This window comes from Loxodonta africana, chromosome 10 (assembly GCF_030014295.1).
Source record: "Loxodonta africana isolate mLoxAfr1 chromosome 10, mLoxAfr1.hap2, whole genome shotgun sequence".
Lineage (NCBI taxonomy): Eukaryota > Metazoa > Chordata > Mammalia > Proboscidea > Elephantidae > Loxodonta > Loxodonta africana.
In genome coordinates this window covers 41809970-41828330 of record NC_087351.1, presented here as the reverse complement: position 1 = coordinate 41828330, position 18361 = coordinate 41809970, and the positions used below count along the sequence as shown (strand labels likewise).

The 18361-nt window shown below is 38.4% G+C and overlaps 1 protein-coding gene across 1 annotated transcript in view; it reads left to right on the top strand.

Annotated features, from left to right (window-relative positions):
- Window positions 1-18361, top strand: part of PRKD1 (protein kinase D1) — a 399928-nt gene that overhangs the window by 115735 nt on the left and 265832 nt on the right. The gene's annotated exons all lie outside the window — the stretch shown is intronic.

The following is an 18361-nucleotide window of genomic DNA, read 5'->3' as shown; positions in this document are numbered from 1 at the left end:
TAAAGCCATCCACTTATGGTATTTCTGTTACAGCAGCACTAGATAACTAAGGGAGAAACAGCACCATATAACAGATGCTGGCTTAGGGCATATAAAGCCTCCTGGAAAACATTTCCCCAACACTGCAAAGTATTGCCAACTAGCTGGTGCCATAACTTGTGTCTTTAGAAGGCCAATTCATTGTTCTATCAAGCCTGCTTTAGGATGTTGGGGCACATGGATGTTATTGTTAGGTGCCGTTGAGTTGGTTCCAGCTCAGCACCCTGTGCACAACAGAACTAAACACTGCCCAGTTCTGTGCCATCCTCACAATTGTTGCTGTGCCTGAGCCCATTGTTGCAGCTGCTGTGTCAATCCATCTTATTGAGGGTCTTCCTCTTTTTCACTGACCCTCTGCTTTACCAAGCCTGATGTCCTTCTCCAGGGACTGATCCCTCCTGATAACATGTCCAAAGTATGTGAGACATAGTCTTGCCATTCTTGCTTCTGAGGAGTATTCTTGTTGTACTTCTTCCAACACAGATTTGTTCCTTATGGCAGTCCATGGTATGCTGGATATTCTTCACCAACACCACAGTTCATAGGCGTCGTTTCTTTTTTGGTCTTCCTTATTTGTTGTCCAGCTTTCACATGCATATGAGGCGATTGAAAACACCATGGCTTTGGTCAGGCACACCTTAGTCCTCAAGGTGACATCTTTGCTTTTCAACACTTTAAAGAGGACTTTTGCAGCTGATTTGCCCAACTCAGTAAGTCTTTTGATTTCTTGACTGCTGCTTCCGTGGTGTTGATTGTGAATCCAAGTAAAATGAAATCCTTGATAACTTCAATCTTTTCTCCATTTGTCATGATGTTGCTTATTGGTGCAGGATTTTTGTTTTATGTTGAGGTGTAATCCACACTGAAGGCTGTGATCTTTGGTCTTCATCAGTAAGTGCTTCAAGTCCTCTTCACTTTCAGCAGCAAGGTTCTGTCATCTGCATATTGCAGGTTGTTAATGAGTCTTCCTCCAGTCCTCATGCCCCATTCTTCTTCATATAATCCAGATTCTCAGATTATTTGCTTAGCATACATACAGCTTGAATAAGTATGGTGAAAAGATCAATCCTGACACAAACCTTTCCTGGCTTTAAACCATGCGGCATCCCCTTGTTCTGTTTGAACAACTGCCTCTTGATCCATGTACAGATTCCTCACGAGCACAATTAAGTGTTCCAGAATTCCCGTTCTCTGCATCATTATCCATAATTTGTTATGATCCACACAGTTGAATGCCTTCATATAGTCAATAAAACACAGGTAAATATCTTTCTGGTATTCTCTGCTTTTAGCCAGGATCCACCTGACATCAACAGTGATATCCCTGGTTCTATGTCCTCTTCTAAATCTGGCTTGAATTTCTGGCAGTTCCCTGTCAATATACTGCTGCAGCCACTTTTGAATGATCTTCCACAAAATTTTGCTTGCATGTGATATTAATGATACTGTCTGATAATTTCCACATTCAGTTGGATCACATTTCTTGGGAATAGGCATACATATGAGTCTCTTCCAGTCGGTTGGCCAGGTAGCTGTCTTCCAAATTTCGTGGCACAGACTAGTGAGCATTTCCAGTGTTGTACACATTTGTTGAAACACCTCAATTGGTATGGTGCCAATTCCTGGAGTCTTGTTTTTTGTCAGTGCCTTCAGTGCAGCTTGGACCTCTTCCTTCAGTACCAAAGGTTCTGATCATATGTTACCTCCTGAAATGGTTGGACATTGACCAATTCTTTTTAGTATAGTGACTCTGTGTATTTCTTCCATCTTCTTTTGATTCATCCTGTGTCATTTAGTATTTTCCCCGTAGAATCCTTCGATATTGCAACTCAAGGCTCAGATTTTTTTCTTCAGTTTTTTCAGCTGGAGAAATGCTGAGCATGTTCTTCCCTTTTGGTTTTCTACCTCCAGGTCTTTGTGTGTGTCATTATAATACTTTACTTTGTCTTCTGAAGCTGCCCTTTGAAATCTTCTGTTCACCTGTTTTACTTCATCAGTCTCTCCTTTTGCTTTAGCTACTCAGTGTTCAAGAGTAAGTTTCAGAGTCTCTTCTGACATCCATTTAGGTCTTTTCTTTCTCTCCTGTCCTTTTATGGACCCCTTGCTTTCTTCATGTATCATGTCCTTTATGTCATGGCACAACTCGTCTGGTCTTCTTTGGTCATTAGAGTTTAATGCATCAAATCTGTTCTTGAGATGGTCTCTAAATTCAGGTGGGATATGTTGAAGGTAGTACTTTGGCTCTCGTGTACTTGTAATTTTATTCAGTTTCAGCGTGAACTTGCGTATGAGCGGTTGATGGACCATTTCATAGTCGGCCCCTGGCCTTGTTCTGACTGTGATATTGGGCTTTTTCATCATCTCTTTCCGCAGATGTAGTTGATTTGATTCATATGTATTCCATCTGGTGAGCTCCACGTGTAGTCACCATTTATGTTTATGAGAAAAAGTATTTGGAATGAAGGAGTCATTGGTTTTGCAAAATTCAAAATTCAATTATGTGATCTCCGGCATTGTTTCTCCAAGGCCATATTTCCAACTACTGATCCTACTTCTTTGTTTTCAACTTTCGCATTCTAATCATCGATAATTATCGGTGCATCTTGATTGCATATTTGATCAATTTCAGACTGTAGAAATTGGTAAAAATCTTCAGTTTTTTCATCTTTGACCTTAGTGGTTGGTACATAAATTTGAGTAGTAGTCATATTAACTGGTCTTCCTTGTAGGCGTGTGGGTATTCTCCTATCACTGACAGCATGTACTTCATAGATCTAGAGATGTTCTTTTTGAAGATGAATGCAATGCCATAGTTCTTCAAGTTGTCATTCCCAGCATAGCAGACCATATGATTGTCTGATTCAAAATGACCAGAACCAGTCCATTTCAGCTCATTAATACCTAGGATATTGATGTTTCCATTTTATTTTTGACGATTTCCAGTTTTCCTAGATTTGTACTTCGTACGTTCCAGGTTCTGATTATTAATGGATGTTTGCAGCTGTTTCTTCTCATTTGGAGTCGTGCCACATCAGCAGATGGAGGTCCCGAAAGCTTAACTCTATCCACATCATTAAGGTCGACTCTACTTTGAGGAGGCAGTTCTTCCCCAGTCATATATTGAGTCCCTCCCAACCTGAGGGGCTCCTCTTCTGGCACTATATCAGACAGTGTTCCACTGCTGCTCATAAGGTTTTCACTGGCCAATTCTTTTCCTAGTCTGTCTTAGCCTGGAAGTTGAGCTGAAACCTGTCAGCCATGGGTGACCCTGCTGGTATTTGAATACCGGTGGCATAGTTTCCAGCATCACAGCAACACATAAGCTCCCACAGTACCACAAACTGACAGACGTGTATTGTTGTTGGGTACATGGTAGGACCAGGGAATTCCATTAGGATGGGCCCATTGCTGCACTTCATTTGCTGTGAAGTGAGCCCTTTAATCTGAGGCAAGGCTGGGTGGGATACCATGATGGCGTATAAGGCGTCCTGTATGTATGGTAGTTTTGGCAGAAGCATTGTGTACAGGGAAGGCAAATCTGTATCCAAAGTAAGTGCCTATCCCAGTAGGAGCAAAACCCTACCCGTTCCATTTTGGAAGTGGTTCAATGCAATCAACCTGCCACCATGTTGCTGGCAGCTTGTCCTGAGGAATGGTGACATACTGAGGACATAGTGTTGGTCTCTACTACTGGCAGATTTGGCACTCAGCAGTGACTGTAGCCAAGTTGGCCCTTGGTGAGTCGAAGTCCATGTTGCTGAGCCCATGTATAACCTCTTTTCCTGCCATCATGACTGCTTTGTTCATGAGCCTATTGGGCAGTGACAGAAGTGGCTGGGGAAAGAGCATTACTGGTTTCCACAGAAGGTGTCATTCTATTCATTGATTGTTGAAATCCTCCTCTGCCAGGGTCAACCTTTGGTGAGCATTCACATGAGACACAGATATCTTCACTTATGTGGCCCATTCAAAGAGGTCTGTCCACATACCTCTTTCCCATACATCATCGTCACCAATTTTCCAATCATATTCCTTTCAAGTCCTTGTCCATCCAGGCAAATCATTGGCCGCAGCCCATGAATCAATATATAGTTGCACACCTGGCTATTTCTCCTTAGAAGCAAAGTGAAGAACCAAGTGCACTGCTTGAAGTTATGATCATTGGGAGGATTTTCCTTCACCTCTGTCCTTTGGAAAGGTCCCAGAAAGGGCTGCAGTGCTGCCACTGTCCACTTTCCATATCGCACAGAACCATCTGTAAACCCAGCGTGAGTTTTCTTTTTGTCAGTCAACTGATCATAAGGAGCTCCCCATGAGGCTGTAAGTGCAGACTGGGAAAGGGAAGATAGTGTGACAGGAGCAGAGACCACCCACATTTGTGCCACTTCATCATGTAACTTACTTGTGCCTTCAGGTCTTGCTCAGGTCTGATCTGGTATGTAACACTCCCGTTTAATGATGGAGTCCCGCTATGCACGTCTGACTTTATGATTCTGTGCTTTAAACAACACCCAGTTCATGATGGGCAGCTCAGGCTGTATGGTTACTTGGTGGTCCATGTTAAGCATTAAGTCTCTACTAAGGCCTAGTAACGAGCTACAAGCTGTTTCTCAAAAGGAGAGCAGTTATCTGCAGAGGATGGCAGAGCTTTGCTCCAAAATCCTGAGGGTCTGCACTGTGATTCACCAGTAGGGACCTGCTGCAGAGTCCAAACAGCATCTCTATCTTCCACTGATAGTTCAAGTGCCATTTAATCAGAATCATATGGCCCAAGTTGAGAGCAGCTTGCATGGCAATCTCAACCTATTGCCGAGCCTTCTCTTTTTCTGGGCCCCATTCAAAACTAGCAGATGTCAAGTCACTTGATAAACAGGCCAGAGCGGCACACCCAAATAAAGGATATGTTGCCTTCAAAATCTAGAGGTCCACCAGCCATTGTGCCTGCTTTTTATTTGCGAAAAGGGCCAGATGAAACAATGTATCCTTCACTTTAGAAGGAGTATCTTGACACACTCCACACCACTGGACCCTAGAAATTTCACTGAGGTAGAAAGCACCTGGATTATTGTTGAGGTAATTTCCCATCCTGTAGCATGCAAACGTCTTACTAGTAAGTCTAGAGTCATTGATAAGTTTTCCTTACTAGATTGAATCAGTGTAATATCATCAATATAATGGACCATTGTGATGTCTTGTGGAAGAGAAAGGTGACGAAGTTCCCTTTGGATTAAATTATGACATAGGGCTGGGGAGTTGATATACCCCTGAGCTAGGACACTGAAGGTATATTACTGGCCTTATCAGCTGAAGGTAAACTGCTTCTGTTGGTCCTTTGAAACAGGTATGGAGAAAAAGGCATTAGCCAGATCAGTAGCTGCATACTAGTTACCAGGATAGGTGTTAATTTGCTCAAACAATGAAACCACACCTGGAGTGGCAGCTGCAGTTGGATTTACCACCTTAAGTATACTGTTATCCACTGTCATTCTCCAAGATCCGCTGGTTTTTTGCACAGGCCAAATAAGCAAGTTGAATGGGGATGTGGTGTGAGAATCACTACCCCTGAATCCCTCAAGTCCTTGATGGTGGCAGTAATCTCTGCAGTACCTCCGGGAATGTGGTATTGCTTTTGGTTTACTATTTTCCCAGTCAGAGGGAGTTCTAGTGGCTTTCATTTGGCTTTTCCTACCATAATAGCCTTTACTCCATTTTTCAGGGATGCAGTGTGGGGGTTTTGCAAGTTGCTGAGTATATCTGTTCCAATTATACATTCTGGAACTGGGGAAATCTCTACAGGATGGATTCAGGAACTCTCTGGACTCATTATTAGACGGACCTGAGCTAAGACTCCATTAATAGCCTGACCCCCATATGCCTGTACTCTGATTGGTAGGCCACAGTGTTGTTTTCAGTCTTCTGGAATTAGTGTCTTTTCAGAATCAGTGTCCAGTAATCCCTGAAAAGCCTGATTCTTTCCTTTTCCCCAGTGAACAGTCACTCTCATAAAAGGCTGCAGATCCCTTTGGGGAAGGCTGGGAAAAAGATTAACAGTGTAAATTTTTGATAGTGTAGTGGAGTCCTTCCTCAAGTATAACCAGCCCCTGCTTTGTTCAAGTTGTTGTGGGTTGGTAAACTGGCTCAAGTCTAGGAATTAATTGAGGGACCGTGACTCTGTATTCTAGCAATTCAAGTTAGACTGCTGTTCACTTTACCTGGAATTCTTCCACTTGTACAGATCAAGTAAATATTTAGCAGATTTCCTATCTATTTCACTCCTAGGGAATACCATGACTGAGTGGTCAACACTGTAAGTCCATATGAGTCAAAATGTTCTGATTACTGCTTTGTCTCCGTTGTCCATTACAGTAACCATGCCCACCTTGTCTTTGGTGATTAAATGCCACCACTTGGCCCCTCCCACCCTGGGATCCACTCAGCCCACTATAATTATGAGTCTTAATTCAGTTAGGGCATTTCCAACTATCAAATCTGACTTATATGAAACAGCAATCATAGCAGTCTTCAAGGATGCTGGGGGCTCCCATCAAAAATTTGTCCCTCACCATTTTGGTAAAATATGTGTCCTCTTGGCACTCCATGGGTGAGTCTGTGGGGTCATCCTGATAAATCCACTATAACGTGTCAATTTCCCTAAGCCTTTGGATACCTTTTTCTACAGTATACAAGGCAGGTCTGGCATTTCAGCTTGGTTTAGTGTAGTCTTCCAGTTCATCCACGCTTCAGTCAACCAACCAAATAAACTATTAGATGTTTTCCTAAACTCCCAAGCTGAAACATAGAATGAAGAATCTGTGCTTAGTGAGCCTATAGCAATAAACTCATACTGATCCAACTTTGTGTTCTTTGCACCATTATCGCACACCCTTAATAACCATTCCCAGACATATTCCCCAGGTTTCTGTTTGTATGCATTAGAAAAATCAAGCAGTTCTTTTAGAGTGTAGCATACCTCTTTCTGGATTACAGCTTGTACTTCACCTCTTGGGGATTGCTGGGAATTAAGTCTAATTATAAGTCTAAAAGCAAAAATAGGTGGTAGGTTGGGTCCTGAGACATTTAGGAATGTCTTGTAAGACATCTGACTCAGGTGATGCCCTGGCAAGGTCCCAGGCATTGCCCCAAGCAATAAAACCAAACAAAAAAACCAAACCCAGTGCTGTCAAGTTGTAGCTGTTAATATCATCAGATGGGAGTGGAAGTGATAATGGTTTTACTGGGAGGGTGGCTTAGCAGACAAAAATGGAATAATCTGTTCAGCTGAGAGTAAGATGCCTGGTTCTGTTGGTAGGAGTGAGTCAACAGAATTCAGGGACTCAGCTTCCCCAGCTTCCTGATTATCTGCCCATATGCTCATATCCCAGATTTCAGGATCTCATTTCTTCCCAATCAATGCCCTCAATTTAACTTCAGACACCATTCTAGGTTGGGAATTCAGGTAGCATTGTTATTTAGCCACTCTTACGATTTTTTTTTTTTTTTTTTTTTTACGATAAGACTCTGGGTTTGGTTTTTGGCAGTATCAGCTCTGTTACTACAAGAAATAGGCTTCCTCTCAGGGTACAATTGGCAACTTTCAGGTCTTTTATACAGCATTTGAACTGTGACTCTCATGTCCCGAGCTCATCCATTTCTTTCACCACTTTGTCTAATGAAAGTAGGACTAACCATCTTCGTTATACTTCTCATTCTGAAAAAATTGTAGAAAAGTGCCAAATATGTAATTACCCATAACCTTGTCCCTCACAAATATTTGATTCAGTGGTGGCGATATTTTGTGTATTTGTATTGCCACCTCATGCCATGGATTAGCAGTGCCGACTTTACTACTGGAGGCAGTCATCAGTGCCTTTAAGACTAGCCAGACTTCAGAACCAATTCAGAAAAGTCATCCTTATGATTTTGTTCTTCTAGAATCATTCTCGGTACCAAATATCTTTGCCTGGGTTCTCTAGAGAAGCAAAACCAGTGAAGCGTATACACGGTCACACAAGATTTACTTTAAGAAAATTGCCCATGCAGTTGTCGAGGCTTTCAAGTCCCAAATCTGTAAGTCAGGCATCAGGCTGGAGGCTTCTCCTGACTCATGTGGTTGCAGGAGCTGGTAAAGCCCAGAATCTGCACGTCAGGTGGCAGGCTGCTGTCTTCTGTCCTAAGAACTGGTGGTCAGGTGATGACGAGTCAGATGCAGGATTGAGAGAAAAAGAGCTTTGCCAGAACATCCATATACATTGGATGCAGGCCACACCCCTAAAGAAACTCCCCTTACATCAGATCACAATACAGAGGATAACTACACATTACTCAGAATCGTGGCCTACCCCAGTCGACACATAACGTTAACTATCACAGGTTCTTATTTCTCTATTTTGAGAAAATATTGCATACCATTTTTTCTCAGCCATTTCATAAATTAGAGTGGGAGAAAATATAGCAAGTATAATTTAGTGGATGGGTCACTACTAGAGGACTTTCATTATGAATATTTATAATCTGAAGTAGATATGAGAAGCGTGTTAGAGAAAGTAGCAGGGGCAATAATCGTATTCTTGTGACACTGCCTTGACTCTGAATTACATCGGGTAGTCTAAAAACCTTAGCCTATTGCTTCTTAAAATTATGTATATGTCGATCCCTAATGTTCTGGGCTTGAATTTGAAAGCCTCACTCATCAAGATTTTTAGACACATTATATTTGCTTTTGCAAATTAGGAGCTCCAACCACAGATGCAAGTATACATTGCCATGTGTGGAATTAATGCTTCAGACAGCTTATGAATATGTATGTGTATTTTGGTGGCGCTTCTGCTACATAAGTCTGAAAAGCAGTGGGAAGTGGGTGGAACTGCGTGGAACTGCATATTGCTGTCAGAAAAGTGCAATTTTCAAAGAAAAAAATTATAGGGACGAATTTTCATTTCAGACATGTGGCTTCAAAGACTAAATTTTCCAAAAGAGGAAAGCTGATATTTGTCTATTTTAATTGTTAAAATTTCTGTTGACATTTTCACAACAGCTTGGAAATGTTCTGAGGACAATCCTTTGTATTTAAATGTACATACATCTGCATGATGGTTTCTGGAATGCCTCAAGACTTTAGTGTTTTAAGTTACAGTTGTGCTTGATTGAATGCCTCTATCACTGGTAAAACTGAGTGAGTTCAGCTTAAATTTTAGAGGGAGGTTTTGTGTCTGTGTCTATCCCAAGCACTAGGACTTCTGTATTTATCACTGGTTCCCTCAACATCATGTTTGTCTTGGCAAAGAAATGCTAAGTAAATGGTAGCGCAGTTTAGTCACTTAAGCTTTATTGTCACCGCACCTGGGTCATGGTACCTGGGCAGGTTTAGAAGAGAAACAGGAAAACTAAGGTGAATGTTTGTTCCTCCAGTGGCTCGTGTCTCTGCAGCAGTGAAAGTGCCTGGAGACTCCCTGGGCCCAGGAAAATGCAGGGCCTTCATCAACTGATTGTGGCTCCCATGGATACTCTTAATTAATTATCCACGTGGTCATTACAGGACACCCTGGCTGGTACACACGGTTAAGTGCTCAACTATTAACTGAAAGATTGGTGGTTCAAATCCACCCAGAGGTGCCTTGGAGAAGGGCCTGGCGATCTACTTCTGAAAGGTTACAGCCATTGAAAACTCTGTGGACAGTGGTTCTACTCTGACGAACATGGGATTGTCATGAGTGGCAATCAACTCAATGGCAACTTTTTTTTATGGTCAGTGCAAAGTGGCCCTTTGTATAGAAGTTTGGAGGTGTTCCAGGAAACCTTGTCACTTAGTGACAAGTTGGTGTGTTGGTGTGACTAGACGAGGATCAGATCATATTTACATATTTCAAATTCTCTAACAGTACAATTCTGATATTTCAGACATTTAAACCATTTCTTCCAGAATAATTTGAAATATCAAATTGAGCCAGTGATGATAATGTCATCCCTACAAGTTTATTATATTAGATTAAATTTATTTATATTCGATTATTTAAATAGTGATCACCAAAAGAGATTTCAGTCCATCACGTCTACACAGTTTGTTTTCAAACCCCAGTGACATCCTCCTTAAAAAGCATCTCATACAGCTATGCCTTTTCACCTTCTCCTGGAATAGTGTCTCTTGGGGGGGGGGGTGGTAGGAATTTTGCAATACCCTAGTGTTCAGGAAAGGGAAAAAGCACTTGACCATTGTATTTGATATGTAGTTAGAATTCCTGTAAATTTGACTTACTTTGAAAATAGGGTTGACCTGATTGAGGGTCAAAAGGTTTTTAGATGAAAATATTTTCCCCCAGTTATCCTGGGCCATCATTTCTTAATGGCCTCCCCCCTTAAAGCTTTTAAATTAGATTAAGGGAATATGTTGTCTAGTAACTGTATAAAGAATTAAATGTTAAAAAATTGTCAGATGTCTTAAACAAACAAAAAATAGGTCTTGTCCCTTGACCCCTCTTGCCCCTATAGCTTCTGTGTCATTTCTTGTTTCCCTTTATAATGAAGCTCAAGAGTTGTCTATATTAGTTGTCTCTAGTTCTTCTTTAATTATGTCTTAAACTTACTTTAATCAGACCTTTGTCCCCACCACTTCAGCAGAACTCTGGTCAGGATAAGTAGTGACCTCTGAGTTGCTATATCCACTGGTCAGTGTTTGATCTTCATATTATTGACCTACTGTGGAGTCTTAGAGACATTGAATGGCTCCAGATGCCTGTGACTCGCTTGCTCCTCCTCTTCTACCAGATATCCAAATGTTGGAGTACCTCAAGGCTCAGTTCTTAGTCCTCCTCTCTTCTTCATTTGCACTCATCACTGGGGAGCTCGTTCAGTCTAATGACATTAAATACCATTTATAGGCTTGTAACTAACAGATTAGTTAAATATAAATACCATTTATAGGCTTGTAACTAACAAATTTGCTAACCAAAGGGTCTGCAGTTCAAATCCACCAGGTGCTCCTTGGAAACTCTATGGGGCAGTTCTACTCTGTCCTATAGGTCGATATGAGTCAGAATTGACTCGACGGCACTGGGTGGTTTTTTTTTAACTAACAAATATATATCCCTAGCCTAGAATGCTCTCCCATACATTTAGTTTTCTATTTTAGAAGTTATAGAAATTTCTGGTTACACATCCGAAAATTTTAATAGAAAAATTTTTGCTTCTTACACCAAAAAGGAAAAAAAAAAGTCTGTAAGGTGATAAATACGTGAAGAAAACAATTCATAACCTTTTGATATTGTTATAATTAAACATTCATTCTAATTTCCATATTCAGGAGTTGGGGAATTTAACGTAAGGCGGACAAACTAGAATCACTCAATTCAGGAAAACACATCCTGCACATTTAAATGACTTTTATGCATACTTGTTGATTGCTATTTCATATTTAAAGTTATTTACCTAACAAACTAATTCATGCTAACATAACATACCGTGTAATCCCATTGGAAGATATCATTTAGCAAGAGAAATCGTTTGCTTGTTTAGAAGAGTGTTACAAATATACATATCACTGTTATTTATGTATCAATAGATGAAAGAAGAGTATAGCATTTGTAATTAAGGAAGAAACACATACTGATATGACCAGCTGAAATGTTTAAAATGATCTTAGTAAATTATGTTTGTTTTGCCTCCCTTCCTTTGCAAATTTTTTTCCTTTTGCCTACCCACAGATAAACAGCTAACTAGACTGTGTTAAGCAAGTTGACTTTTGAAACTAAAATATGCATTCCACAGCATACTTCTGGTATTTTTGGGCTTGGAAAAGCCTAAGTTTTTCATGATAATGAGCATGGTAGAACATTTTGTGTTCTGTAAGTGACTTAAACTATTGTTACAATACCAAATTATCGTATTAATCATCATTTTTTAGTTGATTAGCAATTTCAGACTGATTTGTTTCAGTCTTAGAGTTACCAAATTTTTTACTCATTCTTTAAGTTACACAAGCTCTTACTCATGCTGAAGAAAAGACAAAGTTGAATTAGAGCATCCAGGAATATTTATTACAATATAAAGAAAAAAAATTATGAAAATTAGGCGAGAATATAATGGGAACATGAATTATTTAATGCATGTTGTTGTGAAAGCAAGGTAGCAATACAGAGGAAGATAAACTTTCCCTGTATCTCATTTGATTCAATAACATGATGACATGTTTATTATATAAACTAGATTAAATGTATATATATAAGTAAATATAAATTGTATTAAATATATAAAAATAGAATAAGGAAACATAAAAAGTGATGAAGTAAAATGGTTTAGGGGTGACATTTTCTGACTTTCTATAGCTATATTTAGAATATCAACCAATTTTAAAGAAAATTGATCTGATGGACTATTGATACATTTGTGACTAAAAATTGATACTGATTTTGCTTTGGGAACTAGTGAAAAATGGATGAGTAATATTTAGCTTCCATTGGGCAGATATTCAAAGACTAATTTTCATACAAATGAAAACACAAATATCAAAGCGGAAAGCAAAAATATTCAGCTTAGTAATATTACATAAACTTAAAACAAGTATGCATATGATTGTTGTACTAAATTTTTATGAAACTAAAAATCATAAATCCCATTTGTGATGAGTATGTAGGGACATATATGAACTCAAACATTGCTGGTAATATAAATTTGAAGAACCTTTATGAAACGGTCTCAATATATTGGGAGGGTCACAATAATGATCATACCTTTGGTTCTACCATTTGGCTTCTGTTTTTGAGACTTTGCCCAAGAAAATAACCCCAAAATAAAAGACAGTGAGTGATGGACACATTCTCCCTATACAGATATGTATTTGGTAATACCAGAAGTCAGATAGAAACCCGCTATCTAATTTTTTGTATTTCCATTATGAAAGTACAGTATAGGTTGAACAACTATATTAGAAATAAATCAGTAAATCATTTTACAACATGTATTTGAACAGTGATTATAAATATCTAAAAGCTTATATGTAGAAGGGGATGAAAGGGATAGGCAAAAAATAAACTAGTAATTTATGGTTAAGCTCTCAGCTGGTAATTGAAACGTATTTGGTTCAAACCCACCGGTTCCCATAAAGATTGCAGCCTAGGAAACCTTATCAGGCAATTCCACTCTGTCATGTAGGGTCCTATGAGTGAATGGCCTTAACAGCACACAACAACATGTAGTGAAAGGGGAACTTTGTATTTCTATGTATCTTTGTTTACTTCTTCCCTTAATTTCCGATTATAATTGCTCCATATTTCATATTTTAAAATGGAATATAATAAAATTATATACTAAAGTATACTCTAAAAAACAAACAAAAAACCTATGGTTGTCGAGTCAATTCCGACACATAGTGACCCTATAGGACAGAGTAGAACTGCTCTGTAGGGTTTCCAAGGAGTGGCTGGTGGATTCAAACTGCCAGCCTTTTAGTTAGCAGCCAGACACTTAACCACTGTGCAACCAGGGCCACAAAGTATACTTTATATTAAAATTTATATTATAAATCGTGGCCCTTGTTTCATTTGAGTACAGTTAAAACTTAAAAGTAATCTAAAAGAACATTGTGAAATTCTGAGTCCCCTTTTATAAAATGCTGTAAGTGGCATTTGAGTCAAAATTTCTGTTAAGATTTCTGCATATTATGGCAACAAAACAAACGTAATCACCCTGCACAGCATAAATTTGCAAACTGCTAATAAGCTTGATTTAAAATGGCCGTGGTAAAAATTTGCTTGTATTGTAAGGAACATTTGGACCTCAGTCAATTCAGAACACAGCCCATGAATTGCTGTGTTCAGAAGAGGTCCTTTCTTAGCTTCCATGTTTTATTGTGTATCCTTAGTTCTACCATCAATGGAAAATACACCTAGACATCGAATAAAAATATACTTCAGAAAAAAATGTGATCCAGTTCTGCGGCTCCATTCCTGTGGGCAGACAGCAGCTGCAGATGATTTAAAATCCACAGTTTCAATAGAGTTGCATAGAAGAATTCCGGAGACCAGCTTTGTTTTTCAAAGCTGAAGGAATTAAAAAAAAGAAAAAGTCCAAACTTCGACCTGTTCCTTCCTATTTGAATCAGAAATACCCACTATTCATGAACGTGACTGTTTCGAACATTGCTCCTGTTTAGTTGTGCAGACCGAATTGTGTTTTTACTTCCCATCTTCTGAAAGAACACACACTAAAGAGATAGCTGTGATGGTCTTTACAGAACATGGCCTTTAAGGTACACAAGTGTCTTAGAGCAGACCAATCCTCAATAGTAGCTTTTGTTTTCTTTAAAGAAGAATATATCTCAAATTTACGTGAAGCGAAAAGAAAAAGTGACCAGGTGACGTGTTTCTTTGATTATTAGTTTGGATGATTTTGAAATAATTTGCTGCCTTTACTTTTCCTGTGGGCATTTTTTCCTGCCAACATTTTAAAGATGACTACCTATATGAATATAGAATTGAATGTCTTTATAAGTGCAATTCCATTCTCTCTTCTTCAGAAACACCTACCATTTAAATAAAATTACAGTGCTCCTGCAAGCAACAAATAGTCTTTTGTTACCCTTGTATATTTATACACATTTTGCTTTTATTTTAACCAGAAGAATTTTCTCCAATTTTGGCAGCACTAATGATCTGCAGATTGCCATGTTATTTTATTTTTTCATGATGGAAGTGTGAAACATTTAAAAAAAAAAATCTGATTCGTAACTGTCTCTATATTGCCGTTACATTCCTTTGTATGTTTTTAAATGTGTTTTATTTTGTGATCAGATCGCTTGTGAACCAGAGAACGTTAGGGATATGTTTGGCATTTTAAAGCAATGGCCTCAAATTGGCAGCATTTTAACATTGACCATTTTACTGAAGCCTAGCTAAGTGAATTTGAATTGTTTTTCCTATCTAGTTGCCGTCAGATTATTGCTTTCTCTCAAGTATTGCTGTGTCCAGGTATTTGAGAATTGATATTAAGTTTCCAAATTGATGATAAACCTTTCCTTTTTGCCTGAGTACTTCAACAGTATTGCATTCTGATGCTTGTCACATTTTAGTGATTTCCCTGGCTTCTGTTGTCACTGAGATGGCAGAATTATTTCCCTCACTTTTTGGTTCATAATAGTCACCAAATTTCAGCATCCTCATCCTAGTTGAAAATTTGGCAAGCTCAAATAATGTCAAGTGTCATCCTTGAAAACATTAACTATTAAATAAAATTCTTCTTTACTAAGGAATTTCTCATAACATTTGGATGAATTGATGTGTGAAATGATTGTTACTAAAATAAATATTAGATAGCTCTACCAAGAAAGTATCTTATCCTGCCTAACTCCGCAGGATTATAGTACAAACCTTAGACTGTCTATCCTATAAAAGATACTTAATTTTAATACTATTTCATGTTTTAGTCTATGTTCGAGATTAAAGCGCAGCTGTTTGCTAATTTTGGAAACCCTGGTAGCATAGTGAGTGGTTCAGCTGCTAACGCAAAAGGCAGCAGTTCAAATCCACCAGGTGCTCCTTGGAAATCATCTAGAGCAGTTCTACCCTGTCCGGTAGGGCTGCTATGAGTGAGAATTGACTCAGCGGCAATAGGTGTGGTTTACTAATTTTACTGTGATATAAACCTATAGAATTCAGCTACAGTATTGAACAAGCAGCCGAGCTCTTAACCACTTCATCACCAGGGCTCCACAGTATTAAATGGTACATAAATTTTGACATTTTCTACTTTTATATTTTTATATTAGAACACAATTTTATGTATTTTGAAGAGACTTTTATAACTTACATTATTGGGGGAAAAGCAAGGGCAGAGCTTCGCTTTTCTGACCTGTGACATGGGGATTATGTACCTTTTTCATAGAGTAATAATTAAACAAGGTACACAAAAGGGCTAAAATCAAAATGACATACCCACAGGTGGTAAGAATGTGAGGGAACTGGAACTTTCATGCTCAAACACCTGTGGTACAAACACTGTGGAAAACATTTTGTCAGTTTCTTAAAAGGTTAAGCAAACACCTACATATGGTTCTGCCAGTCCACTCCTAGGTATTTACCCAAGAAAAATGGACGCACGTGTTCGTACCATGACTTGTATACAAATGTTCATAATACCTTTATTTTAACAGACCCAAGCTGGAAATACCCAAATGTCCATCAGAAGGTGAATGGATAAACTGTGGTATATTCATATAATGGAATGCTATTTGGCAATAAAAAAGAATGAAGTATTGATATGAATTACAATATGGATAAATCTCAAAAAAGTTATGCTAAGTGAAATAAACTACACAAAAAAGTATATAGTATAGGATTCCATTTATAGAAACTTCTAGAAAGTGAAAAGTAAGCTATAGTGAGGGAAAGGAGATCGGTGGTTGCCTGGAATTTGATGGAGGGGAGCTCAGGGAGGGTTTATAAAGGAGCATGAGGAGTGATGCATAGGGTCCTCAGGGAAGAAGCATGTACATTTATACTGATAGTTGTGGTGATTTCTCAAATGTATTTATATGTCAAAGGATATTAAGTTGTATACTTAAATGTGTGTATATCAGTTATACCTTAGTTAAGCTGTTAAAAATAATAAGGTAACACATATGAAAGCACCTACTATATTTCTTGATGAAGATCAAAGACTATAGCCATCAATATTGATTACACCTTAACATAAAGAAAACATAAATCCTCACAACTGGACCAATAAGCAACATCATGATAAATGGAGAATTGTTGATTTTTCAGTTTTTCAGCTTTTTTCTTGTTGTGAGCATGGGAGTGATGACTTCCAAGCTCTTTATAGGTCTGACTGGAAACTCAGACCAGAAGTACTCAGTACTTTTAAAATGTTTAATCTTCATAACCTTCAGAGAAGCCTTTCCTACCATTCCTTTTCCTCTAAGTCAAATTCCCATTTTGTGTGGTCTTTTTAAAGCATCTTACACACCTCGGTAGCACTTGTAACTATTGTGACCATATAATAGATTGCATATTAATATCTCTCTTTCAAATGCAGGATTAAATATGTGTTGTTCACAGGGCCTCATACGTACTCAAAAAACCCAAACCTGTTGCTGTCGAGTCGATTCTAACTCATAGTGACCCTGTGGGACAGAGTAGAACTGCCCCACAGAGTTTCAAAGGAGTGCCCGGGTGGATTCGAACTACCAGTCTTTTGGTTACCAATCTTAACCATTATGCCACCAGGGTTTCCATGTACTCAAAGCTTAATAATAAATCTTCAGTCAGCGAATTAATAAGATAACATCATAACTCAGTTTTATATATTAAATACAGGAGTCCCCCTTTTCTGCACTTTTGTTTTCTATGGTTTCAGTTACCCTGGTGGTCAACTGTGGCCTGCAGTGCTTGTGTTAAGTAACCCTTATTTTACTTATTAATGGCCCCAAAGCTAAGAGTAATGATACTGGCAATTCTGATATGCTGAAGAGAAACCATAAAGTGCTTCTATTTTATTATTAGTTATTGTTAATCTCTTATTGCATCTAATTTATAAATTAAACTTTATGAAAGGCATGTATGTATAAGAAAAACATAGTATATATAGGGTTGGGTGCTTTCAGCAGTTTCAGGCATCCAGTGGAGGTCTTGGAACGTTTTCCCCACCTAAGGAGGTGCTACCGTAATTTCATGGTATAGACAATAAAGATCCTGTGGTACAGTGATTCCAAGGCCTTTATAAGGATGTTTAGTCTAGAGATAAATTTAATTTTGAACAAAGTGAAGAAAACTAAACAGAAATATGAGCAATAGGGTTGAAAAAGATGCCCAGAGACTTAGAAATCAGCATATTGTATGTAGATAGATTGAATTAGATTGAGAATCCTCTGGGGCTGGCTAGCGCTCGGGATTGTTACACTTAATCAATTGAGGAATGTTTTCAGCAATGGTAGGCATCAACATCTGTCCTTTTTTTTAAGCAAAAGTAAAGACCTAGTAGTATTTGTGGCATGTGGTCAGCATGTTATTGAATAAATTATGAATCATCTGTTATATTACAGCTGGCATGATGAAAATGAAGTAATAATTAAACTGTATCCATAATATCTTTTGTCATAAGTTGCTCACTTAGCCAAACATATCATTAGCAAATATAATTTTATATTCTGTATTTTTAAATGCAGCACACTTAGATGATGCTTCTGAGTAGTTTGTATCCTTATTATTAAATAAATGGTGACGAAGTCCCAAACGAAATACAAGAGAAAATGATTTGAATATTAAATTCATTCGAAGGAAAGATTCATGGTTATAATTCATTTTCCTTACCTAATATAAAATCATATTTTGTGTTT